The sequence below is a fragment of the Vombatus ursinus genome, unplaced genomic scaffold (genome assembly GCF_900497805.2).
Source record: "Vombatus ursinus unplaced genomic scaffold, bare-nosed wombat genome assembly UNPS02004080.1, whole genome shotgun sequence".
In the NCBI taxonomy this organism is placed as follows: Eukaryota; Metazoa; Chordata; class Mammalia; order Diprotodontia; family Vombatidae; genus Vombatus; species Vombatus ursinus.
Genome location: NW_020943858.1, coordinates 551,166 through 577,978, shown reverse-complemented (window position 1 = coordinate 577,978; position 26,813 = coordinate 551,166). Strand labels below are relative to the sequence as shown.

Here is a 26,813-nt window from a genome sequence, read left to right as displayed (position 1 = left end):
ACTCCTTCTATAATCTCACTAATGGAAAATTTTAGGGTTTAGGAAGATAGCAGTAGCCAGTCTGCCAGTCTTAATCACTGGTTGCCATGGTGACTGGTCCATCTCCAAGGATACAACACATCCTGAATTGCTTGCATTCACTCTAGCTCCTTATCAGGCTTGTGTTATGACTCACATGCCAAGGGGAGGGGGAGGATTCTTCTCCATTTTTCTCTGGACTGCTAGGTGAATATGGCCATAACTCACTAGATATTACAAAATATCAGGAGATATGCACACATGCACCCACACCCATGCATATCTATTGAGGGAGAGGCAGAGAGACAGACAGACAGAAAAAGAGTCAGAGACACAGAGACAGAGAGAATCTAAGTGCAGGCGGGCTTATACTGCCTAACTGATGGTACTTTACTTAATCACTTCCCCAACCCCCAAATAATCCTTTTGTTAAGCACTTCACTGGACCATAGGGAGAAAAGTAAAACTGAGGACCTAGAGAGATGAGAATTATTACTCATCTAATTATCTTGGGCTTTTGTATTAGAAAGATCATCCTGAAAAATGGATGAATGATAGTACTCTTCTGAATATTGTCTTCCCCCAATTCTCCTTCCCTTCTATTAACCTCCCCAATTTTTCTCTTATTCCTTTCCCCTCCTATTTACCTATCCTATAAATTACATTTTTATGCCCAGCTGAGTATGTGTATTATTCCCTCTGTGAGCCAATTCTGATAAGAGTAAGGTTAAAGTGTTGCCCGTCAATCCACCTCCCCCCTCTTCCCTTCCACTGTAAAAACTTTTTCTTGCCTCTTTTATGTGAGATAATTTACCCCCTTCTACCTTTCCCTTGCCCCTTTTCCCAGTGATTCCCTCTTTCTTACCTCTTAATTTTTTTTTATATCATCCCATGGCAATCAAATTACACCCATGCCCTGGCTATATGTACTCCTTCTAACTGCCCTAATAATGAGAACGTTCTTAGAAGTTACAAGTATCATCTTCCCATGTAGGAAAGTAAAAAGTTTCACCTTATTGAATCCCTTATGATTTTTCTTTCTTGTTTATCTTTTGATGCTTCTCTTGAGTCTTGTATTTGAAAGTCATCTTTGAGAGCTTTTTTTCAAAAACTGTCACCCAGAGAATATAGATGCACCATATCAAGGAATTGAGTTGAACTTTAAAAACTTGGGGGGAAAATTGTAAACCTCTCAAGCAATAGCATTAGCTTATGTGGTAAAAATAGTAAGCCTCTATTTTCATAATTTTACATGTATTTTTATTTTGAATGAACTTTTAAAGCACTTTGAGTTCTTAATTCTCCCAATTCAAATTGTGTTGCTTGGTGGGTCATTCATTAAAGCCTTTTGTAAAGTCATGTGAAAGTTTAAAAAGAAAAGTGCACATGAGGTCCATCTACTTTTTGCATCCAACTTTATCCTCTAAAACATTTGTAAATCTAATGAAAGGTTAGATTTTGCCAACCTTCCTGCCTGTTGCCAGAAGATATCCAGCTCCTCGTGGGCAAGGATTGTATTTTGCCTTTTGCTTTTCTTGGTATCCCTTAGCACACTGTTTGGCACAAGGTAAACACTTACTACAAGCTTATTGACTGACCCTTAATCAATGCTGATCCATTAATGTACACTCAAGTGGTTTCTGTGTAACCTGTTAGTATGTACTCATTTTTTCTCCGTTCCTTTGTACAGGAGCAATTCTGTTTATACTATCATTGTCACATTTCTCACAAGTAAAGGGGTATATGTTTTTCATTCTCAGGAGAGGAAAAAAAGAGGCAAAAGGTAGTGATTGTCCCACTTTTTGTATACTAATCCCCAGAGCCTGGCACAGTTAATAAATCCTTTTTAATTTACTCATTGACAAAGTGATAGTAAGGGCTTTTAAAATTTTTTTCTGTTTCTATTTTGTCTCATGCATATACACCTAGGTCCTGATTAGAGCAAATAACTTGTTTTCCTTAACTGGTTCTATATATTCAAATTCATATTATTTAAAGTTATAATTATGTAAAATATTGTAATTGATTTGAGTTCAATCACTTTAATCAAACAGTAGCAATTGAAATAATGTGACCACTTTGGGAAATTCATTATTCACACTAATTGGGATCTGGGTGTATCTAGATAACTTAGTGAGTATATTTTTACAGATTTGAATTTATTTTTATAGGTGCTGAGGTCTGATGTCTTGTGGTTTCTAAGGAATGTGAATGATCCAGATTTTAATCCAGTACAGGAAATGATTTACTTACCCATTTATAGACATCTCCAAAGATTTATTTTGTCAGTGCTGATGAAACATTTTTATTTGTCCTTAAATAAAGTATGTTATTCTTTATTTACCTTGCCTAATATTTATTATATTCTTTCTGTACTGTTTTTCAGAGTATCACAAGGGAATTTTTTATTAGAACAGCAGAACATAAATTTATTTTTACTTATTAATCTGTTAATAAAATTATTACATTTAATAAAGCAAAATGATCTCTTCTTTAAGTAATATAATTGCAGAATTAATTATAATAGTTGAAATTTACAAGTGTTTTAAAGTATACAAAACATTATACTTATATTATCCCCTTTGATCTCTCCAATAACATTGTGAGGTAGGTACTGCAAGATTTTTTAACCTGAGTTGCGATTTCTTTATTATAGAAAACTCCCAGTAAGAAGACTTCCTCTTCCAATTCAGAGCTACACTGAAATGTTATGGGACTTGTCCCTGCCCCTATAGCCAATTTATTAGAGGTGGAACTGGAATCTAGGCTGACTCTTTATCCACTCTGCCTTGCTGTATGTACGCACCAATACATACACACACATGCATATACACATATATACACACATGTGCACATATACACAATACATATATACATACATATTAGACATGTGTTATATAAATATCTATATATAATTTACATGTTTAAATATGGGCTATTCTATAATATGTAATAAAGCTATAGGCATTTATATTCATATTTTTAAAATATATATTTTATTTTCCCCTCAATTACATGTTAAAACAATTTTTTAACATTTGCTTTTCTTTAAGTTTTGAGTTCCAAATTCTATCCTTTCTTCCCTCTCTCCCTTTCCCCCCTCCCTGGGAAGCAATCAGATATATTATACATGAATATTCACATTTTATATATAATAAAACTGAGATTTACTAGTCCAAGGTGATTCAGCTAGGATTAGAGGTGAGACTGTCATCTTTGTTATTACTTCTTTTGTGTTCCTGATGTGCAAATTTCCTCCACTGATGCAGATTGGTGTCTCATCTATCTTTAAAGTCTAAAAGAGCTTCCTCAAGCTACTAGGAAGTGTTTTGTCTTTAGTTACTCTGCTATTTTTCATCAGAGGCAGGTCCAGGACCCAACTCTGCCTTATTGGAAGACCACAGCTATATTTATTGCCCCATGCTGCCTCTCCAAGATCAAGGTGATAAAGTATAAGCCATCTTTCCATATGGTCCTGACCAAAGAAGAAGACAGTAGGCTCTTATAAACTGGCATATATTTGGAAAACGAATCATAGCATTTTCTTTTAAACTTAGAGTTTTGACCTGTCGCAAATAAGCCATTTACTATTGTTATAGTTTAATGTAATTTTATTTGTTGCAAATTGTTTTAGGTTGCATTGTCCTTCTGTTGCCCAATTTTCTTTCATATAATGTCATGCTATATGATAAGCTTTCTGTCTTTAGAAATTTCCTTCTTCACTAATGTGAATTTTGTAATCTGATTCTGTACTTTATTGCATCTATTTTTCTTACGGGAATTGGTAGGGGAGAGGTAAGTTCATAAAGTCAACTAAGTTTTGGAAAATATTAGAGCTGATAAACATTAATATACCATATTCATGTATTTCCTAAAAAGTTAATTTTTTTAGGTAAATGCAATTTAATATTAATTTGTTTAATTAATATTAAATTGTTCAGCACATGTTTCATAGAATCAATTTTACATATAAAAATGGCACATTATTATTTCCTAATAATATTATTTTGTAAATAATATTTTTCTAGAACTTCAAAAAAAAGTTATATTTCTGAAGAAAATACATCCATTGATATTATTTCTGAATAATTCCAGTACAAAACATTTTTCTCTCCCATGGTCATAGGTTTTTTTTTTGTTTTTTTTTTTTGACTAGGCAATGGGGTTAAGTGACTTGCCCAGGGTCACACAGCTAGTAAGTGTTATGTGTCTGAGGTCGGATTTAAACTCAGGTCCTCCTGAATCCAGGGCTGGTGCTCTATCCACTGCACCACCTACCTGCCCCTGATGACCACAGTTTTTTATAAACATTGGCTGGATTATGTCACTGTTCTATTACTCATAGAAAATTAAGCACCTGAAAACAAAAAAACAAAAAGAAAACTTTTTTTTACTACTTTCCGTTTTGTTACTACCTTTGTTTATTTACCACCTTCGTTTCTAACTCCTCCCTGTCTCTGCTAGGTGAGCTATCCTTTATAACAAAAAATTTTAAAAGAGAAGAAAAAGCCAAAAAGCTATACAATAGAACACATTGCCTGAGTCTGACAGTATTTGTAGTATTCCACGCCTCAAAGTTATCCACTGATACAACGAGGGCAAGGATATATATTATCTCAGCTCTTCTTCAGGGATAAGCTTGGCAAGTATAATTATACAGTGTTCAGTTTGGGGTTTTCTGTTCTTTCCCTTTACATTATTGTCATCATTGTTACAATAAAAATGATGATAAAATGATATATATTTTCCTGGTTCTTCTTGTTATATTCTGCATCAATTTGTCTCTCTTTCTGTGCTTGTCTGCACTCTTCTTATTCATCCTTTCTTAGGTACAGTAATAATGTATTATATTCACATACCACATTTCAATCATTCCCAAATTGATAGATAAAACACTTTTTGGTGTACTGTGTTAACTTTTAAAAAATTTATTATACCAGTTTGCTTGACCCAGGGATCATTCAATTCATGTAAACATGTGACCCATTCCTACTTTTTTTCTTAATTTTATAGGAAGAATTCATATCAGACTCTTTTAAATTTGAAAACTTCAGAGTACAAAAAAGATTAAATGGCAAATTATGGGTTAAAAATAAGATGCAAGTCTTTAGAAAGTTTTTTTAGTGGTATGTAAACTTCAGTCAACTGGAAGCATAATTGTAGCTTATGCTCTATGTAGTAAGATATGGTGGATACAGGAAAATCTCATTGATTTGATCTCATTTAGTCTGAATTTACAGGAATTTGGGCATGCTATCCTTGCTTTACAACTCCTACTCTCTCATCCACTCAATATTGGAGAGGGTTACACTAGGTGGTCCTTGAGGTTCCTTCCAGCTCTGAAATATTGTAATCTTGTGATCTTGTTGCTGCCTCCATTGGGTGGCAGGAACATAGACAGTCACGAAGGTTTTGGAGACAAGAGTGTAACTCAAATCATAATTTTAAAGAATGGTCAGTTAGATTTTTTAGCTATTAACAATATTTGATCTCTCATATTTGAAATTTTCATGAATTTGGAAAAGTGTCTTTCCCTCAAAAAATTTAGTGCAAATGTGTTAAAGTGTAGTTCTAACTTCAAAGAGGATAGATTAGCAAAACCATACATATATATATATATATATATATATATTTTTTTTTTACAAAGTTACTGAACCATTTATGATTAAATTTCCAAAGATAGCATTTGCATGCCAGATCAGGTCACCTGACTCCTCAGAGGTCAGAGACAAGGAGTGATTTATAGAGCTGATTTTTACAATAGAAAATAGGGATAAAAAAACAGAAACTTGTTATGAACATAATTCAATTGGACAAGGAAGGTCACTTGTCTAGCTTCTCCCAGACTTTCTTTTTTTTTTAAATGTTTTTAATATGTGTTTTTAAAACTTTGGGTTGCAAATTTTCTCCCTTCCTCCTCCCCACCCACCCTCACTGAAAAGGCAAGCATCGTCACTTAACCCCAATCTCCTAAAAAATTAAAAATTAAAAAAAAAGAAAAAGCAAGCATGTCGATACAGGTTATAGATGTGTAGTCATGCAAAACACTTCTATAGTAGTCATGTTGTGAAAAACTAAGTATATTTCCTTTCATCCTATCCTACCCCCCATTTATTCTATTCTCTCTTTTGACCCTGTCCCTCCTCAGAAGTGTTTGCTTCTGATTATGCCCTCCCCCAATCTGCCCTCCCCTCAATCAACCCCCTGCTCTCTTGGTCCCTTTCCCCCTTATTTTCCTGTAGGGTAAGATAGATTTCCATACCCCATTGTGTATATTATTCCCTCCTTAAGCCAAATCCTATGAGAATAAAATTCACTCATTCCCTCTCACCTTCCCCCATTTCCCCTCCACTGTAAAAGCCTTTTCTTGTCTGTTTCATGTGAGATAATTTACCCCATTCTACCTCTCCATTTCTCCTTCTCCCATTATAATTCTCTCTCACCCCTTGATTTTATTTTCCAGATATCACCCTTTCATCTTCAACTCACCTTGTGCCATCTATCTATCTATCTATCTATCTATCTACACATACATATAATTTTCCCTCCCACTACCCTAATACTGACAAAGGACTCATGAGTTACAAATATCATCTTTCCATGCAGGAATGTAAACAATTCAACCTTAATAAGTCTCTTATGATTTCTCTTTCCTGTTTACCTCTTCCATGTTTCACTTGAGTCTTGTACTTGAAAGTCAAATTTTCTATTCAGCTCTGGTCTTTTCCACAGGAATGTTTGAAAGTCCCTTATTTCATTGAATGACCATTTTTTACCCTGAAAGATTATACTCAGTTTTGCTGGGTAGGTGATTTTGGTTGTAATCCTATCTCCTTTGCCCTCCAGAATATACTTCATGCCCTCCAGTCCCTTACTGTAGGAGCTGCTAAATCTTGTGTTATCCTGATTGTATTTCCACAATACTTGAATTATTTCTTTCTGGCTGCCTGCAATATTTTCTCCTTGACCTGGGAATTCTGGAATTTGGCTACAATATTCCTAGGAGTTTTCCTTTTGGGATCTCTTTCAGGACGTGATTGGTGGATTCTTTCAATTTTTATTTTGTCCTCTGGTTCTAAAATATCAGGGCAGTTTTCCTTGATAATTTCTTGAAAGATGATGTCTAGGCTATTTTTTTGATCATAGCTTTCAGATAGTCCAATAATTCTCTCTCCTGGATCTATTTTCCAAGTCAGTTGTTTTTCCAGTGAGGTATTTCACATTCTCTTCTATTTTTTCATTCTTTTGGATTTATTTTACAGTGCCTTGATTTCTTGTAAAGTCACTAGCTTCCAGTTGCTCCATTCTAATTTTTTTTTTTTAGTGAGGCGATTGGGGTTAAGTGACTTGCCCAAGGTCACACAGCTAGTACATGTCAAGTGTTTGGTCTAAGGCCGAATTTGAACTCAGGTCCTCCTGACTTCAGGGCCGGTGCTCTATCCACTGTGCCACCTAGCTGCCCCTCCATTCTAATTTTTAAGGAAGCATTTTCTTCAGTAAACTTTTGGAATTCCTTTTCCATCTGGCCAGTTTTGCTTTTTAGGGCATCCTTCTCCTCATTGGCTTTTTGGACCTCTTTTGCCATTTGGGTTAAGCTATTTTTTAAGGTGTTATTTTCTTCAGTATTTTTTTTTTGGTCTCCTTTAGCATCACTCTCAGTTTTTACTCTACTTCTGTTACTTGCTTCTCAAAATCCTTTTTGAGCTCTTCCATGGCCTGGGACCAATTCATATTTTTCTTGGAGGCTTTGGATGTAGGAGCTTTGGCTTCATTGTCTTCTTCTGGTTGTATGTTTTGATCTTCTTTGTCACCAAAGTAAGATAATATAGTCTGACTCTTTTTGTGCTGCTTGCTCATGATCCCAGCCAATTATTTGAGTTATAAACTCTTTGTTAAGGTAGGGGTGTGTTTCCAGTATGGAGAATGTACTGTCCCAAGCTTCAGGAGTTTTGTGCAGCTATTTTCAGAGATGTTTCTAGGGACCTGTAAATTTTCAGTTCTTCCAAGGTGCTGTGATCAAGGGCAAAGTGTTTACTCCTTTCCTGGCCTGTGCTCTGGTCTATGAGTGACCACAAGCACTCTTTTCTGTCTTGGAACTGTGAGGAGGAATTCCTCTCCACTGCCACTACAAGCTCCACCATGTCACACTCCTCCTTGCCCTAGGACCACCACCCAGAGCTGTGACCCAGATCCAAGCATGGGCAAAGCAAGAGAATCCTGCACCAGCAGAGGGATCATATTATGTATATATTTTTAATAGTCATATGTTACTACAAAGGATCCTTTCACAGAAATAAAAAGCAGGAACTTAGCAAAGGTTTTATGTTGTATCACAGTAGAGGTCACCTTAAATATACATATATGTTATAGTTTATCAGTTTGTTTCATGGTCCTTTTAAGCCTTATAGTGATGCCCCAGTGAGTAAACTGTGTTGAGCTGCTCCTGCTACAAGTGATTTTTCCAGTTTTACTTTAACGAGGATGCATGAGGCAACAGCAGGAGGGTCTTGTCCAAGCATGGACTGTTACTGCTGGATACTTGCTGACACCTTAATTATATCACTTATACCAATTTAACTTTGTTTCTCTTAGTCGATGTTCCTTACTGTATGAAGACTAAACTGGAGTCTTGAGGACAGTTACTAATATATGAATATACTTAGAGGACTAGCCCACATATTTGCTTCCCTTTGTTTACAAGTTATATCTTGACATACATTCTGCAGAGAGTTAGCATTCATCTTAAAATAGCTATTCTTAGGAATGGTACTTTTCAGTTTTGTGTGTTTTTCTTAGGCTTTGACATGGTGGGTGTACTTTTGTTTTACATGCTTTAAGCTACAGTTTTGTCATAAAGATTGTTTTCAGAAATTATATTGCCTCTGAAGTCTATTTCCAATTATAGCTTGAAATGAAAGACAGATTGTCAAAAGTTTAATTTTCATTGACCAGTGTTGTATAATAGAAAAAGAACTGGATTTGGAAAAAGAAAGCTGGGTCCAAATCTCTTCTCTCCCATTTATTACCCATATGTTCTTTCAATTCAGTTGTTTTCAGTCATATCCAATTCTTCATGACCCCATTTGAGGTTTTCTTGGCAGAGATACTGAAGTGGTTTGCCATTTCCTTCTTAAGCCCATTTTACAGATGAAGAAACTGAGACAAACAGGGTTAAGTGACTTGCCCAGGGTCACCTAGCTAGTAAATGTCAGAGGCCAGATTTGAACTCATGAAGATGAGTCTTCCTGATTCCAGGCCCAGACCTCTATCCACTGCGCCAAATGCTTAGGCTGAGCAAATAATTTCATTTTTCTCAGTTTGATCATGTTCAAAATAAGGGAGTTGAGTTGGATGATCTGTAAGCAGCCTTCCATCTATGAATCCTGTGATCTTTTGACTTTCACTAAAACAGATGACACTACTAGTAACAGGTGGCATGGTTAACATCTGTGGTTAACATGGTTAACATCTAGAAGAAAAATATTTTAGAGGCTATTAGATTCTGGTTTTCTCAAGATAAAAGAAAAACATTTTATCTTTTGCACGTAATTTTAGATTACTGATTTCTCTTTTGTTATCAAGAAAGTTGAATCACAATAAGCCTAATTTTACCAGTGGTGCAACCCAGGAAAGTTAATGATTTTTGAAAAGTTTGGAATACATTAAGGGAATAAACATCTACTTTAAGCCTATTCTCAAGAGCTCAAGAGTCAAGAACAATGCATTTTCAATGGATGTAAGCCAGGTTTTGGTTCCAATAGGCAGCATCCACTTTCCCAGTGAAGGAGAAAGAGTTTGTAGTGGTTAGAAGGCTATGAATAAAAACAAAAGATTATGATGTCTTTGAGGCCATGGAAGGAGAGAGTATGAAGAAATAGACAGGTAGTAAGTAGGAATGTCAAATGCAACTATTTGAAAATGGAAAAATCTGTGAAGATTTCTACAGAAGTCCACTTCTCCATTTAGACTGGAACTATGACACTTGGACTCTAAAATCAGAGTCCTTGATATGATGTAGGAAGTAGAAATGACACCAAATGGATGGCAATAGAAAGAGCAAATAGACTAGATTGAGTATACATGGAGATGCTCTCTGTGGAAGGGCCACAATTTGGAGGACACTGAGGGACCAATTCACAAGATGATCAAAAAAAGGAGGACACCAGACATTTAGGGGGGAACTAGACATTATTATACAAAAAAGCAATCAAAAATACAAATAATTACCAATCTGAGCTCATTTTCCTACTTCTACAAAATCTTAATGAAACTAATATATACATGTATTGAGGCATCCATAATGAAAGTACGAGAAAGCAAAAATCAGGCTTTCCCAATTGACTATAAAAGAGTATTTGATTCCATAGAGCAAAATTATGATTTGAAAGGTTCTGCTCCAACATGGCATCTGTGATGCACATAAAAGTAACAATAGATATAACCGTGTTGCAAGGTCTACTGATTATTCATACCAAGTGGGAGTCAGAAGTGTGCTTTCTAAGGTTCTTTATAAATATCATGAAAGATGTCTATCATAAGATCAAATGGAAAGGGGATTCTCTATTGATAGGGTTTTAGAACTTTGGAAAATACTTTACAAGGTAATCAACCAAATAATTAACAAATATTTCTTGAATAGAAACCTTATATGACACTATTCTAGGAGAATATCAAAAAGTATAAAAGATTTTCTCTGTACTTAATGATTTTCTAATGTACTTAGAAAGATTTTATATATATATATACATATATGTGTGTGTATGTATGTATATATGTATGTATGTATGTATGTGTGTTGGAGTCGATCCATCTGGGGAGGGGCGAAAAGATAGATAGAGAGCAAATGAAGAAGTATAATGCTATGCTGAAGTCCCAGAAACAGAAGGTACAGCTGTTAAAGAGGTTGTCAAAAACAGGACTCTGAGACTTTAATTTAGGCTCCTTTGTTAATAACCATGGCTTAGATTCAGAGATTTTTTCAGAAGGATCCTAGGCCTTAATTCCTTCCTCTTCTTCATTCGAGTCCCCAGAGACTGCCTTTTTCTGCTGTCTATGGATATGACTTCTTACATAGTGTCAATATTACCAAGGATGATAATGATATCCTTGGTTGCCTTTATATCTTATCAGTCCAGTTCTCAAGGTCTCACTGCCACACCACTTCCATGTCATCAGCCACGAATTGATTATATAGGCAGTCAAGGTCACCCCTCAACATGGGCCCAATTGTCTTCTACCTCTGGTGGAAGAGACATATTGTGAGTCAATAAAAAGAGTATTGAAGTCAAGAACCCTTTGTTAAAGTCTTTACTCTTTTATTTTGATAGCTGAATGGTAATCAGTATATTCGTTTTCTATTTGATGGGTTTTCTTGGCAAAGATAGTTCTTCAGCTCATTTTACAGATGAGAAAACTAAGGCAAACAGGGTTAAATGACTTGCCCAAGGTCACTCAGCTAGGAAGTGTCTGAGGCCAGATTTGAACTCAGGAAGACTCATCTTCCTGACTCCGGGCCAGGCGCTCTATACACTGCAATGCCACCTAGCTGTCCTTTCTCTCTTATAAAGTGAGACTAATCATTTGTCTGCAGTTTCAGGAATAGAAGACAAATACCACCAGCTCTGCCACCTCCCTCTAGTACTGCTAATTAAAGTTTTGGATGTATTTTCATCATAAAGGGAATAGCTGCCAAGGTCCTGATTGGAGCTGAATGAAAACTTTACTTCACTTTTATATCAAGTGAGCCTGTAGAAATAAGGTAGTCAAAAGAGCAAACTTGGCCTGAGGGATTCTTGTTGTACTAGATTCTTATTGCAAAAATCTTCAATAAGCTGGAAATGATGGGCTACCTGACAAAGCAACTACCACCACTTCATATGGGGAAGATGTAGCCATGGAAACTCAATGGAGAAAAGAGGAGAGATTGAGCACTTGAAATTGCCTTGATACCCAAGATTAAGGCATTATTTGGCTGAGCATCTATTGAAAACCTCCACCTTGTTACTCCATCCTGTGGGTTCATTAATAGAGGAAACAATATGTCAGATATGTAACCGCTAGCAGAAGGTATCTAATAAAACTAGATAGCTAGGTAAATAATAAGACAAAACCTCACATTACCAATGCCCACTAATTTCACACACACACACACACACATGTTCAATAACACAAAAAAGCAACTCAATTTTACAAATACTTGTTAAAAAGCACTTACTATGTGCAAGGAACTGTGCATACTGGTGACACAAAGATAAACGTGGCATATGTTCTGCTGTCAAACAGCTTACAACCTAACAGAGAAGACAACAATAACACAAATAGTACAAATAATAATAATATGAAGGAGAATGAATTAAATGCAAAGGAACAATTGAAATTTTATTGAGAAATTGGATGAGAGAGATGACTTTTATTTCAGGTATGGTGGTGAGGTGAAAGGGAGGTGAGAGGGACATCAAGAAAAGCTTCATATGAGTTGGGACTGGAAGGAAAGGAGATTTGCTCCAACTGTAACTCTAACCCTAACCCTAAATGAATCTTGTTGAACCAGTTCCACAACTAGGCTGATCAGAAATTGAGATTGTTCTCCTATATGACTTCAACATATATGGTCTAAACTCTTTGCCTGCTTCTCATCCTCTTCCTTTTTGGCACCCATTCTACATCTACTCTAATCTTCCTTTATATTAACACAAGTCCAGGTATCAATTACCAAACCCTTCTTAGCTAGGAACATATGGACTTGGGTCCAACTGTAGGCAGTTCTACTGTACAGACTGTAGATTTACCTTGAATTGCCCAAGAGGCTCCTATACCACACACATACCAAAGGGTACCATAGACAGATCTCCCGAAAAAGTGAACAAGACAGTACATGCATGGCTGAGAAACCAGGAAATCCAATTCAACTTTTTTCCAAGTGGTTGCTGTATTCAAGGCTTTCTGCTAGGTGTTGAGGAAGGTAGCAAAGTTTGGAAAACTAGATTTTGCCCTCAAAGCCTACTGCAGGAATAAGACACCTACATTAAACCTTATAATACATGCAACAAGAGAATGGAACAATGCTCAAATTTGCTCTTCCTGGTGGGTTATACAGAGGATGCAAAGATATCCTCTGATTGATTTCAAATGACCATGTAAGAACTTAGGGTAAGACTACTTATGGCCATGCACAAGGGCTTGCCCTATGTAATAGCATGATGATGAAGAGTCCTCTAATTGACTGGATCAGTATCCAGAGGAGCTTATGGCTCAGAAGTTACACAAAAGCAAGTTTATCAGTTCTTGACCCAACCTTTTTTTCTTTTTCATTTGTGAAGTGTAAGAACTCCTTAGGGCAGACAGTGGGAGTGAAAAGAGGACAAGAATCTGATGTCTGTGGTCCTATGTCTTCTTTTCTCTCTTTGTGTTTGTTATTTTCTGATTTTAGGAGATTGAGTATCATGCAATGGAAATATCTGAGTAGGCTGTGAGTTCTCAAAGATCTAACTCTCCTGGAAAGCCTTCAAGAAGGTAGCAGCAGTATCCATTAGTGTGGCTGTTTGCAGAGGAAGTCTCTGCATCTAGAGGAGAGAGATACTCCATAGATAGATGGATGTGGAAAGACAGTCATCCAAGGAAAGAGGTGGCTTCAGAGAGCAGGACTCCTCACAATGGAGAAAAGTGTTGGATACAAGGTGCCTACGTGCAATGTGAGTCCTCTTTGAAGAAAGGAAAGACTGCCAAACCCTGAAGTATCAGGAATTGTGAGTTATTCTTTGCCATATGTATATTCAACATGTGTACCTCATTACCATTATACTTGAGGAATTAGCCCATTCTTCTCATGGATACTTTGGGTATTGGTGGGAGAGCACACTCCTGTTGTTTTTTGTTTTTTTTTTAGAGGGAGGAATGTTTTGAAAACAACTGTTCTTTCTCGGCCATCTTCATATTACTTTTGCTAATTGCTAAGTTTATTAGATGATTATCAAGGGGAAGTAAACCCCTGGGAGTTCAAGAGTTACAACATTAAGAATCTGAGGAGTTTACCCCCTGGAACCCAAAGTGACAGTCAACTTAGGCAACCAAAATTATAAGTGTGAGTTCAACTTGAGAGAGTACCCCAAAGAGCATATTAGAGTATTGCCTTCACATGATAATTCCATAGGTGTAGGAGTAGAGGAGGAAGGGGGAAACACTATGAAAAGTTCTAGGGGAAAAGAAAAAATTTACAAGATGAGATGACGTTTGAGTAGAACCTTTGAAGGATGGAGGAATAGAATTTTAACAGACAAAAAGGAAGATATTCTATGTGGGGAAATAGTTTAAGCAAATATATGGCAGTAAGAACGTGTGAGTGTGTTCAAAGGAAAGTGAATAGATTGGTTTGGCTGGAATGGTGGGAATATAGTAATACACTAGCAGGAAATAATGCTAGAAAGATAGATAAGGTCAGGATTGTGAAGGGTCTTGAATGACATGCTAAAGACTTTGGAATGTAGATCCAAATGGAAGATTTTTGAGTAGGTTTTTTTTTTTTTAACACAAAGGGATCTTCTTCATGAAAAGCACCATGCTGGGAGCTAGGAGAGATATAAAAATAATTAGCCCATAGTGCCTTTCCTCAAGAAACTTGACCTAGGAGTGACCAGATATGAACACAATAGATAAAATGAAAATTAGAATATATCAAGTGCATGAGAAGAGCACAAAATACTTTGAGGTAAGAAAAAGGATCTGAGTAGCATTTTGAAATTATAGAAACTAAAAAGATGTCACATAACTCCATAATCCTATCAAAAGTTGCCATGTGGATGACATTTTATTCCAAAGCTCTCTTGATTACACTCATTGTCCTGGTATGGTGGAATGCTCTGAAGTGAAAAAAAAGAAGTGATGGAATAACATTTGAGCATAAGGAAATTTAGAGTGAATATCAGAAACCTTTGTTGCTAGTTAGGATATTAAAAAAAGAAGACCCAGTCTCCCAAAGGAAGTGATGAAGGTGAGTCACTTGAATGATGTTAAATGAAATGGGTCAAACCCATCTAATAATAAATTGTGGAGAATAATTGTAAAAGGAGAGCTAGAAAAATTAGATGACCTAATTGGGCTTTTTCATCTCCCTCTAATTTCTGTGATTAATCCGCCATTAAAAAGAGTTATCTTGCAGGATTAATGTAACTTGGGACTACTGTTGTCACTCTTTGATAAACTCCAGGTCCTAGTGATAAACAGCTCTTTTTCACCTGTCATTTCACATTTAACAATGAGCAGAATATAGAAAGGATCCTGTGTATGTTCATGCTTATTTGCCCACCCGAAGCCCTGGAGTTACTAGTGTGAAGTGATTTCAAAGGGTTTATGGTAAGGTGGACTTCATTAAGCTTATATTACACTGCAGGGCTATTTCAAGGAAAGAGCTGTGCAAACCTATAAGCCCTATAAAAACATGAGTTGATACTATTACTAGTATTAATCAAAAATCTTTTATTAGGCACCTACTATGTGCTAGTGTGTTCTAAGTTGGTTGGTTGATTGGTTGGCTGTTGTCCTTCATTCTCAAAGAGGACCAAAATTACATTGCTATGCTAGAGTCAAGTTACAGTGGGTCCAACTGTGGATGATCAGACCAATAAGAGCTCAGAATTCTCTAGTACAAATCAGGCACAAATAGTCCATGTGAACATTTGGGGTAGATTCTCTAAATTTGATCATCTTGCGTTTCCTTTGAGCTGTTTCAATTCTGCTTTGTTCATGGAGCACAGCAACTTCTCTGATGTGGGCACACCATGCTGAGTGGTCTTGTGCCAGTGTCAATTCCAAAATTCTTAAGAGAGACCTTGAGAATGTCCTTGTATCGCTTCTTCTGACCACCATGTGAATGCTTGCCCCATGTGACTTCTCTATAAAATAGTCTTTTTGGCAAGTATACATTTTGCATTCAAACAATGTGGCTAGCCCATCGGAGTTGTGTTGTTTGAAGTAGAGATTTTTTAAAATTTTTTTTATTTTTTAGGCAACTGGGGCTAAGTGACTTGCCCAGGGTCACACAGCTAGTAAGTGTCAAGTGTCTGGTGTGAGGCCGAATTTGAACTCAGGTCCTCCTGACTTCAGGGCTGGTACTCTATCCACTGCGCCACTTAGCTGCCCCTGAAGTAGAGTTTTGAAGCAGATTTTGAATGCTTGGCAGTTTGGTTAGAGAAAAGACTTCAGTGTCTGGTTTCTTATCCTGCCAGATGATATTCAGAATCTTCCCAAGACAATTCAAATGGAAGTGATTCAGTTTCCTGGCATGTCCAGGTTTCACAGGCATACAACAATGAGGTCAACACAATGTGTGCAAAAATATATAAATATAGGATGTTAAGGAGCAGGGAAGGCACTAGCATATTAGGGCATAAGGAAAGGCTTTGTGTAAAAGATGGCACTTGAAGTAGTCTTGAAGAAAACGAAGGATTCTAAGAGGTGGAGGTGAGACAGGAGAACATTCTAGGTATGAGGTATAGCCAGTACAAAGGCATGGATACGGGAGATGATATTGTTGATGATTTAATGATCAAAATATTGAACATCAACATAACCAATTATGCTTATTTGAAACTATTTATATGTAAAATTAATTCCACAAAATGTCATAATTTTTGTTTCTCCTCCCCTGAAGCTCCATCAGGATTCTTTGTATATTCATTCCACATATAAAGAATGTTAGTGATTATTGTTAAGATATACAATAGAGCAGAGAATGGGCATCTTTTGGATTGCTGTGGCTTATTCATGCAATGTAAAGTTTTAAAATGCTTGCAAAGAGTTCCAAATCAGATAAGTAACAAGATGGTGGACCACACATTTTCTCCAATCCCTATGACTTTTCAAACCTTTTCAAAACAGAAATTATGCACTAAAGATAAAGCAACTTCAGCTGTTTCCATGGTCAAAGACACCAATAAGGTTAAAAAACAACAGGAACTTAACTGGGTTCTGAGCTCACTGATCACTGAACTCACTCAGCACCCTTCCTCCATTTCCTACAATACCATCAGTGGAATGACGAGGTCAGAAGCCAGATTATGAGGGGTTAAGAAGAGATACAAGAGGAAGTAGAGGCACCAATTATAGATGGCCTTTTCAAGAAGATTAGACAGAAAGGTAGAAGAGATAAGGGATGAAAGTTAGCACAGATGGGAGGATCAAGTGAGGGCTCTGAGGATGGAAGAGACATGTTTGCAAGGAGTAGAGAAGTGGGACTTGATGTCACAAAAGACTGCACTATTGATGGCCAGGGACCAAAGTGGCTGGATTATGATCATCAGTGCAATGTACCAAGGGGGACTGTATAAAAATTGTGCACTCCCTGAAGCTGAAGTTCCATAAAATCTCTTAGAAACAAGTAATATGAGAAATGATTTCTGTCTTTACTCATCAAAAAGACTTTCCCTAGATTCTTCATGGTTTCAAGTTATTTTGTTATTATTCCTCTCAATTTAGAAAATTGTTCTCTTTCCATGGAAAACCTTGAAATCTTGCCTTTTGTGAGTCTACCATCTATATAAGGATTCATGATATTTCAGCAAATCCAACTAAATTCATGCTCTAGAGACCAAGATAGACACCTGAATTACCAGTACCATATTGATATCAAGTAAGTGTCATGTTACTCAATTGTTTGTTTCTGTTGAGCTTATGTTCTTCTCAATCCATGGGAATATAAAGTAATGGCATACTGCTCCAGGAAAACAAGATACAGAAATCTAATTCCATTTTTGAAGATCTTCACCTAATAGGATTTGGATACTCCAGTTGATGTCACATTGACATCACTATTGAGGAAAATGGCAATTCCACCAGAAAAAAAAAACTAAATCTTTTCTAAGAATTAGTGTGCTGCACAGTATCCCGAACCAGTCCATTAATAAACTATATTGGGCTTATTCCTTGTCATTTTCTCCAGCATGGTTGTTGTTGCATTTAGCTGAAGTCAGCTCCCTCTTTTAATCCACATGAATTAAATGTTGCTTTCTGTTGAGAAAACTGCCTAGAAGATCTTATCTGGTATTTCAGCTTATAAAACATGGTCATATCTCTCAGGACTTTGATGAAAAGTTGTAAATTATGGAGCTTCCTTGTGTAAAATAAATGGCCTAGATCCAATATGATTCAGTCATGTCCTTTGTGCATGGCCCTCAACTGATGGACAGATTGTTGATAAAACACTTAATTTTCATTTAATTTCTTGAGGACCTTCATCAACCAGCCTTCTACTTCAAATCACATTATGGCCAATAGGAGGAATCATGAAGGCCCTTAATGAACAATTCAATATAGTCTGTCAGAATCAAAAACTATGATCAGTGATTTGGGACATTCTTTGACAAAGAGACCTTGCCTAAAGTCCTCATGATTCAGAGTGATTTTGTGTCTATTCCACAGAACTGAAAAATTTGTTTGCTTTCCATGGAAAAAAAACAGTGAGTCTGGTAACTACTAACTGAAGATCTGTGATATTTTAGCAAATGAAACAGTTTCTTCTCTAGAGATTGAGATACGCACTTACATAAGCAGTACCATGCTACTGTCAAGTAAATGTCATGGAACGTGGCTATTCATGTTTATATTGAGCTTATATCATTCTCAATCCATGGAATAAGGTAGTTCAATATAAAAGAATGTCATACTGCTCCAGGGAAGCAAGACACTGGACTCTCAGTGCTTGAAAGACCTTCATTGAGGGGCAGAACCAAGATGGCAGAATAAAGGCAGAGACTCAGCTGAGTTTTCCCCCAAAACCCTCCAAATACCTTTAAAAATGACTCTAAATGAAGTACATTGGAGGGGAAGAGGGGGAAGGTGAGAGGGAGTGAGTGAACCTTACTCTCATCAGAATTGGCTCAAAGAGGGAATAACATACACACACATTTGGGTATAGAAATCTATCTTATCCTACCGGAAAGTAGGAGGGGAAGGGGATAAGAGAAGGGAGGATAATAGAAGGGAGGGCAGATTGGGGGAGAGGGTGTCAGAAGCAAAACACTTTTGAGGAAGGACAGGGTGAAAGGAGATAGAGAATAGAATAATCGGAGGTGGGGGAATAGGATGGAGGGGAATCCAGTTAGCAATAGCAACTGTGAAAAAAAATTTCAAGCAAGTTTCTCTGATAAAGACCTCATTTCTCAAACATAGAGAACTGAATCAAATTTATAAAAATAAGAGCCATTCTCCAATGGATAAATGATCAAAAGGTATAATCAGTTTTCAGATGAAGTAATCAAAGCTATCTACAGCCATATGAAAAGATATTCTAACTCACTATTGACTGAAGAAATGCAAATTAAAAATAATTCTGAGGTACTACCTCATGCCTATTAGACTGTCTAATAGGACAGAAAAGGTAAATGACAAATGATGGAGGGGATGTGGGAATAACGAGGCATTACTGCACTGTTGGTGGAATCGTGAACTGATTCAACCATTTGGTAGAGCAATTTGGAACTATGCCCAAAGGGTTATGAAATCATGCATACCCTTTGACCTAGCAATATCACTACTATGTCTGTATCCCAAAAGAGATAAAAAACGAAAAGGAAAAGGATCTATATGTACAAAAAATATTTATAGCAGCTCTTTTCTGGGCATAAGGAATTAGAAGTGGAGGGGAAGTCCATCAATTGGGTAATGACTGAACAAGTAGTGGCATGTGATTATGATGGAATACTATTGTACTATAAGAAATGATGAGCAGGATGCTCTCAGAAAAACCTGGAAAGACTTGCATGGGCTGATGCAAAGTGAAATGTACTGTGTACAAAGTAACAACAATATTGTAAGATGATCAGCTGTGAATGACTTAGCTATTCTCAGCAATACAATGATCCAAGACAACTCTGAAGGACTTATGATAAAAATGTTATCCATTCCCAGAGAAAGAAGTGATGGTGTCTGAATACAGATTGGAGCATACTTTTTTTTTTACTTTCTTTATTTTTCTTGAGTTTTTTTGTCTATATTTTCTTTCACAACATGACCATTATGGATATATTTTGCATGACTACACACATATAACCTATATCGAATTGCTTTCCTCCTCACTGGGAGGAGGGGGGAGAGGGAGAAAGGGAGATAATTTGGAACTCAAAGTTTTAAAAACAAATGTTAAAAATTGTTTTTACATGTAACTGGAGAAAAATAAAATACTAAATAAATACCAAAAAAAGGAAAAGAAAGAAAGACTTTCATCTAATAGGAAGTAGAGACTTCTAATTGATGTCAAGTTTACATCAATATTGGAAAAATTACAACTCTCAGAAAAATATTAAATCTTCTCTAAGTATTATTTTGCTTAATAATACACAAGACCATTCCTTAAGTAAATACATTAGACACATTGATCATTCTTTTCTCGAGTATGGTGGTTGTTGTAGTTCAATGAAGTCCACTCTGTCTTTCAATCCACAGGAATCAAATCTTGCCTTCTGTTGTTAAAAAGTACCTACAAATGGTACCTGGTATTTCAACAAACAAAATGTAGTGATATCTCTTGGAAGCTTGATATAAAATTGCAAATTGGGAAGTTTCTTTGAATCAAATAAATGTCCTAGAACCAATACAATTCTTTCCCTTTGTTCTCAATTGATGGACAGATTGCACCAACATAAAGTTAAGAGAAACTATAAGAGTGAGCCAAGATATTTAACTCTCTTTTCTTGAGGAAGCAGAGTCAAGAAAACAATATACACATTAACTAAAACAATGTAAATGGAAAGAACACCAACACACCAAAAATATCAAAATAAAATAAAATTATAAAAATCAAGAGGGACTTGAAGAGATAAATACCGCCAACCTATCCCTTTTCAGAGCTGAGAGGTCCGTAGGTGTTACACATTGCACATACTTTTGGATTTTTTCAATGTGTCTATCAATTGTGTTCATTTTTTCTCTCTAAAATATACTATTTGTGATATGAGATAGATCTCTGGGAGAGAAAGGGACAGAGATACTTGGGGAAATGATGATGACATAAGAAACAGAAGATAATCAATAAAATATTTTTAAAAAGAGCAGATCAGTCAATTTTCGTAGATGAATTTCTGTCATAAAACCCACTGACCCAGTTCCCGATCAATGGGCTGTGCACAACAATAAGAGGAAAATACTCTTTTCTGGTACAAATGTTGTTGCTAGAATAGCAGTGGGAATGGCTAGAACAATGGGGTGAATGCTGAATTTGGCAAAAATCCGTAATGACATGGATGCAACCGAGCAGGAGAAGCCACCCCTGCAGTTGACACTGGATGAGTTTGGAGAACACTTTTCCAAAGTCATGTCCTTTATTTGTATTGCAATCTGGGTAAACACTGAACTTGTTAGAGTAAGTCTGAAGTGAAGTGGAGAAAAGGGAATGAGTGACAGATATGTTTTGGTAATGACAAGACTTGGATACTAGTTATACATATGAGGGTGAGAGATAATCAGGATCATTAGATAGATGATTAACTATGTAAATGATAGATAGGTAGATAGACATTTGTTAATCACCTGCTATGTTGTAGGCACTGAATAAGTGCTGAGGGTATACAGATAAGTAAAAGGGAATCTCTGTTCTCAAGAATCTTACATTCGAATGTCAGAGACAACATATTTAAAGCTATGTACAAAGTATTTATATAATATTTGTCATTAATATGTATGATATACAATATTTGACAACATTATATATTAAAAAATTAGAGATAATAGAGGGCCTGAGCACTTAGGGAGATCAGCAAAGTGGGATTTTAGCTGAGACTTGAAGGGAGATAGGAAAGCTCTGAGGAGGGAGACAATTCCAGGCATGGGGGACAGGAAGCAAAAATGCCCAGATCAGGAGATGGAGTGTCTAGTCTGAAGAACATCGAGGTGGCCAGTTTCTTTGGATCAAAGAGTCCAAAGAGAGTAGATATTTAATAGATAGGTGACTGATAATAGAGAGAGAGATGGACAGAGGGATTAAGAGATAGAAAGAAAAATGGATAAAACATTTATTAAGCACTTGCTAAGTGCCAGGCACTGTGCTAAGGGCTAAGTCTAGAAATACAAGCAAGAAAGACATTCCCTACCCTTAATGAGCTTACCTCTATGGGAGAAAAGAACACATAAGAGGGAGCTGGAAGGGGTGGGAGAGGGCATGGTTTAGAGCTGGTAGCCCTCATCCCATTCAGAATAATGAAAACTTGCGTAAAATACTTGAGGATAAGTCTGCCAAAGACCACCGAATACCTCATTAAATCTAATTACAAAGCTTCCCTGAAAGAAGTAAAGAACAATTTTAATACTTAGAGGACATTGTTCATGGCTGGGCCATACCGATATAATAAAAATGACACTATTCCCAGAGTTAATTAACTGATTGAATGTTACATCAATGACAGAATCATAGGTATACTTTACAGAACACATTAAAATAGTAATCAAACTCATTTGGTGAAACAAAAGATCTAGAATATAAAGGAAAATAATGAAAAAAAGTTCAAAATGAAAGAGAAATTGCATATTTGGAGCTTAAACTCTATTATGAAACAGTGGTCATCAAAACCATTTGACACTCGTTAAAAAATGATGAAATAGACCAATGGAACAGACTAGACAAATGAGAACCAGAAACAAAGGAATTCTATAAACTTGTGTTTGATGAACTTGAAAATATAAATTACTTAAGAGTGAACTCCCTGCTTGATAAAAACTTCTAGGACAACTAGAAAAGAATCAGGAAGAAATTAGGCTTGCAATGTTTCACAATGAATTTTCAATGGATACATGAAGAAGTAGGTCTTCATTGGAGGGCATCTTCTTATCATATTTCTTGTAGATTAAAATAACACCAAAGAGCTGCCACTTCTTCAGGACAAAGTTTTATTTATGTGAAATATTAAAAATGGTCATTAAAATATGTCCCCCTAGATCAGTCTTCCATATCCAGTACTCAGTGGTCCAGAACCTGTACTCTTACTATACCTCAGGCAATCCTATACTTTGGTATAAGTGAATGGCTTGAAAAATGGATTTTCAATATCAGTTGGAGTGTCATAGTTTGGTTCTTGTTTACGTAAAATTGTGGGGAAAGTGGTGCTAGGTCCAACTATTTCATTTTTTTTTTTTTTTGGCTAGGCAATGGGGTTAAGTGACTTGCCCAGAGTCACACAGCCAGTAAGTGTTATATGTCTGAGGCCGAATTTGAACTCAGGTCCTCCTGAATCCAGGGCCAGTGCTCTATCCACTGCGCCACCTAGCTGCCCCCCAAATATTTCTTTAAAATACTCCTGTAAGTTAAATTGAGATCTGGCACAATGATGAAACTTCATTGGTCATTTCTGGAAAAGTGTAAAGGCAATGTGTCCTATGCAGCCACTGTAACAGGGCCACTTCTTCCTTAGTGTTTAATGTTTTATACTTAAAATTCTTCTGGGTACCATTCTGTCTAAAATTCTCTTGTACTTTCACTTTAAAATTCTGACATTCTTATCTGAAAATCTGCTCTATTTCTCCAGTTATTTAAATGTACAATCCATTCTCTTTTGCAGTTCCATTTTGAAGACCCCACAAGTCTTTTGACTCCAGTTTCATTTGTTTAACTTTCTGTTAGACTTATCCAAAACTCAGAGAAGGATACCAAAATGCCTTGTTATTATTGTGTTTCTACCTATATCGTTGTGCCCTCGGTGGGTGCTAAGCTATTTGGAGCATGTAAGTTTATTACTGACATTGATTTGTTGTGTATGGTATGTTTCAGCATACTGTAATTTCTTTGTTTATGCCTTTTCGCCTTTTGAATGTTTTAAAAATTGTATTTCATTAAATATTTAGTAATTATATGAAAAAAATTTAACATTTAAAAAAATTTGAGTATCAAATTCTTTCCCTCCTTCCCGCCACTCCTTCCTCCTTGAGAACACAAGCAATTTGATATTGATTATGTGTGAAGTCATGCAAAACATATTTCCATATTAGTGATGTTGCAAAAGAAAACACAAACAAAATAAAACAATAAAAATAAAGAGCTTTAAAAAAAATATATGCTTCAAACTGTATTCAGAGTTTATCGGTTCTCTCTCTGGAGGTGGGTAGCATTGTTCATCATGGATCCTTCTATAATTGTCTTAGGTCATTGTTTTGATCAGAGAAACTAAGTCTTTCACAGTTGATTATCCTTACAATATTGCTGTTACCGTATTCTCCCAGTTCTGCTCATTTCACTTTGGGTGATTTCACGTAAGTCTTCCCAGGTTTTTCTTAAACCATCCCACTCATCATTTCTTTTAGCACAGTAGTATTCCACCACAATCATATACCACAACTTGTTCAGCCATTCTCTAATTGATGGATATCCCCTTGATTTCCAACACAAAAAGAGAGCTGCTATAAATATTTTTGTACAAATGGTCCTTATCCCTTTTTCCTGATCTCTTTGGGATACAGACCTAGTAGTGGTATTTCTGGGTCAAAGGATATGCTCAGATTTATAGCCCTTTGGGTGTACTTCCAAATTGTTCTCCAGAGTGGTTAGACTAGTTCACAACTCCACTAACAATACATTGTTGTTTTTCAGTCATTTCAGTTATGTATGACTCTTCACGACCTCATCTGTGGTTTTCCTGGCAAAGGTACTAGAGTAATTTGCTATTTCCTTCTGCAGGTCATTTTTCAGGTAAGGAATCAGAGGCAAACAGAGTGAAGTAACTTGCCCAGAATCACAAAGTTAATAGTGTTTGAGGCTATATTTGAACTCAGGTCTTCCTGACTTTAGGACCAGCACTCTATCCATTGTGCCACCTAGCTGCCCTAATAGTACATTAGCGTCCCAATTTTCCCACATCCCCTCCAACATTTATCATTTTCCTTTTCTGTCATATTAGCCAATCTAATAGATGTGAGGTGGCACCTCAGAGGTGTTTTAATTTGCATTTCTCTAATCAATAGTGATTTTGAACATTTTTTCATGTGACTATTGAAAGCTTTGATTTCTTCTTCTGAAAACTGCCTGCTCATATTCTTTGACCATTTATCAACTGGGGAATTGCTGTTATATTTATAAATTTGCCTCAGTTCACTATATAGTTGAGAAATGAGACCTTTATCAGAGACACTTGCTGCAAAAATTTCCCCCAATTGTTTCTTTTCCTTCTAATTTTGGTAGCATTAGTTTTATTTATGCAAAAGCTTTTTAATTTCATAATTTAATAAAAGTTATTCATTTTCATCCTGTGATGCTCTCTATCTCTTGTTTGGTCATAAACTCTTCTCTTGTCCATAGATCTGACTGATACATTTTTTCCATGTTTCCCTAATTTACTTATGATATCACCCCTTATGTCTAAATCATTTATCCATTTTGACCTTATCTTGGTATACAATGTGAAATGTTGGTTTGTCTAGCTTCTACCAAACAGCATTCTAATTTTCCCAGCAATATTCGTCAAATATTGAGTTTTTATCCCCAAAGCTTGGATCTTTTTGTTTAGCAAACACTGGATTACTAAAGTCATTTATTACTGTGTATTGTGTACCTATAGGAGGCAGTTAGGTGGCTCAGTGGATAGAGAGCTGGGCCTAGAGTCAGGAAGACTTAAGTTCAAATGCAGCCTCTCACACTTAATAACTGTATAACCCTGGGTAAGTCATTTAACTTCTGTTTGCTTTAATCTACTGGAAGAGGAAATGGCAAACCACTCCAGTATCTGTTTTTTTGTGTGTGTTTTATTTATTTTTTATTTTTATTCATTTTGAACTTAAATACAACACAAAAAGAACATTACCAATCATTTTGAGCTTTATTACTTACAAAAAGACCAAAAAAAAAAAACATTTCCATGTACACAGCAAAACATAGAGGATTCAGTATGAAGCCATGAATTTCCATATCAGACCATTTACTTAGAAAATATATATGTAATAAATACTGCATAATGTTTTCAAAGCTACTTGCTTTGTCATGCTTCCAAGTTTCCTTTTGTTCCCTGCTGTGCATTTTTTATTTTTTTCTCCCTCTCTCCCCACCCCACCCTAGAGAAGTTTACAATTAAAATCAAATATATACATATATATATATATATATACACCATATTATACATACTTCTATTTATTAGTTCTTTCTCTGGTGGTGTATAGCATTTTCCTTCATAGGTCCTTTGTAGTGGGTTTGAATATATATGATACTCAAGGTAAATTAACCATTCGAAGTTGTTCTTAGAATAATATTTTGGTTACCAAGTACAACATTCTCTTGGTACTGTTCATTTCACTTTTCATTATTTCATGCAAGTCTTTTCATGTTTTTCTAAAATTAAACAGCTCATCATTTCTTATACCACAGTATTGTTCCATCATAATCAAATACCACAAGTTGTTTAGCCATTCCCCAATTGAAAGGCATCTATCATTTTAGCCAATCTGATAGGTGTAAGATGATATCTCAAAGTTGTTTTAATTTGCATTTCTCTAATTAATAATGACTTAGAGCATTTTTTTTCATATGACTATATAGTTTTGATTTCTTCATTGAAAAACTGCCTATTCATATCCTTTGACCATTTATCAATTGGGGAATGACTTGCATTCTTATAAATTTGACAAAATTCTTTATAGATTTGAGAAATGAGACCTTCATCTGAGAGACTATCTATAAATTTTTTCCCCGATTTTCTGCTTTTCTACTTGGCCACATTGATTTTACTTGTTCAAAACCTTTTTAATTTAATGTAATTGAAATTATCCATTTTACACCTCAGAATGCTCTCTATTTCTAGTATATTATATGTTGTTCTCTGGTAATATGTTCCGTG

The 26,813-nt window shown here is 35.9% G+C and overlaps 1 pseudogene; it reads right to left on the bottom strand.

Moving 5' to 3' along the window:
- LOC114053345 overlaps positions 1 to 26,813 on the bottom strand; it is a 51,948-nt pseudogene that overhangs the window by 20,417 nt on the left and 4,718 nt on the right.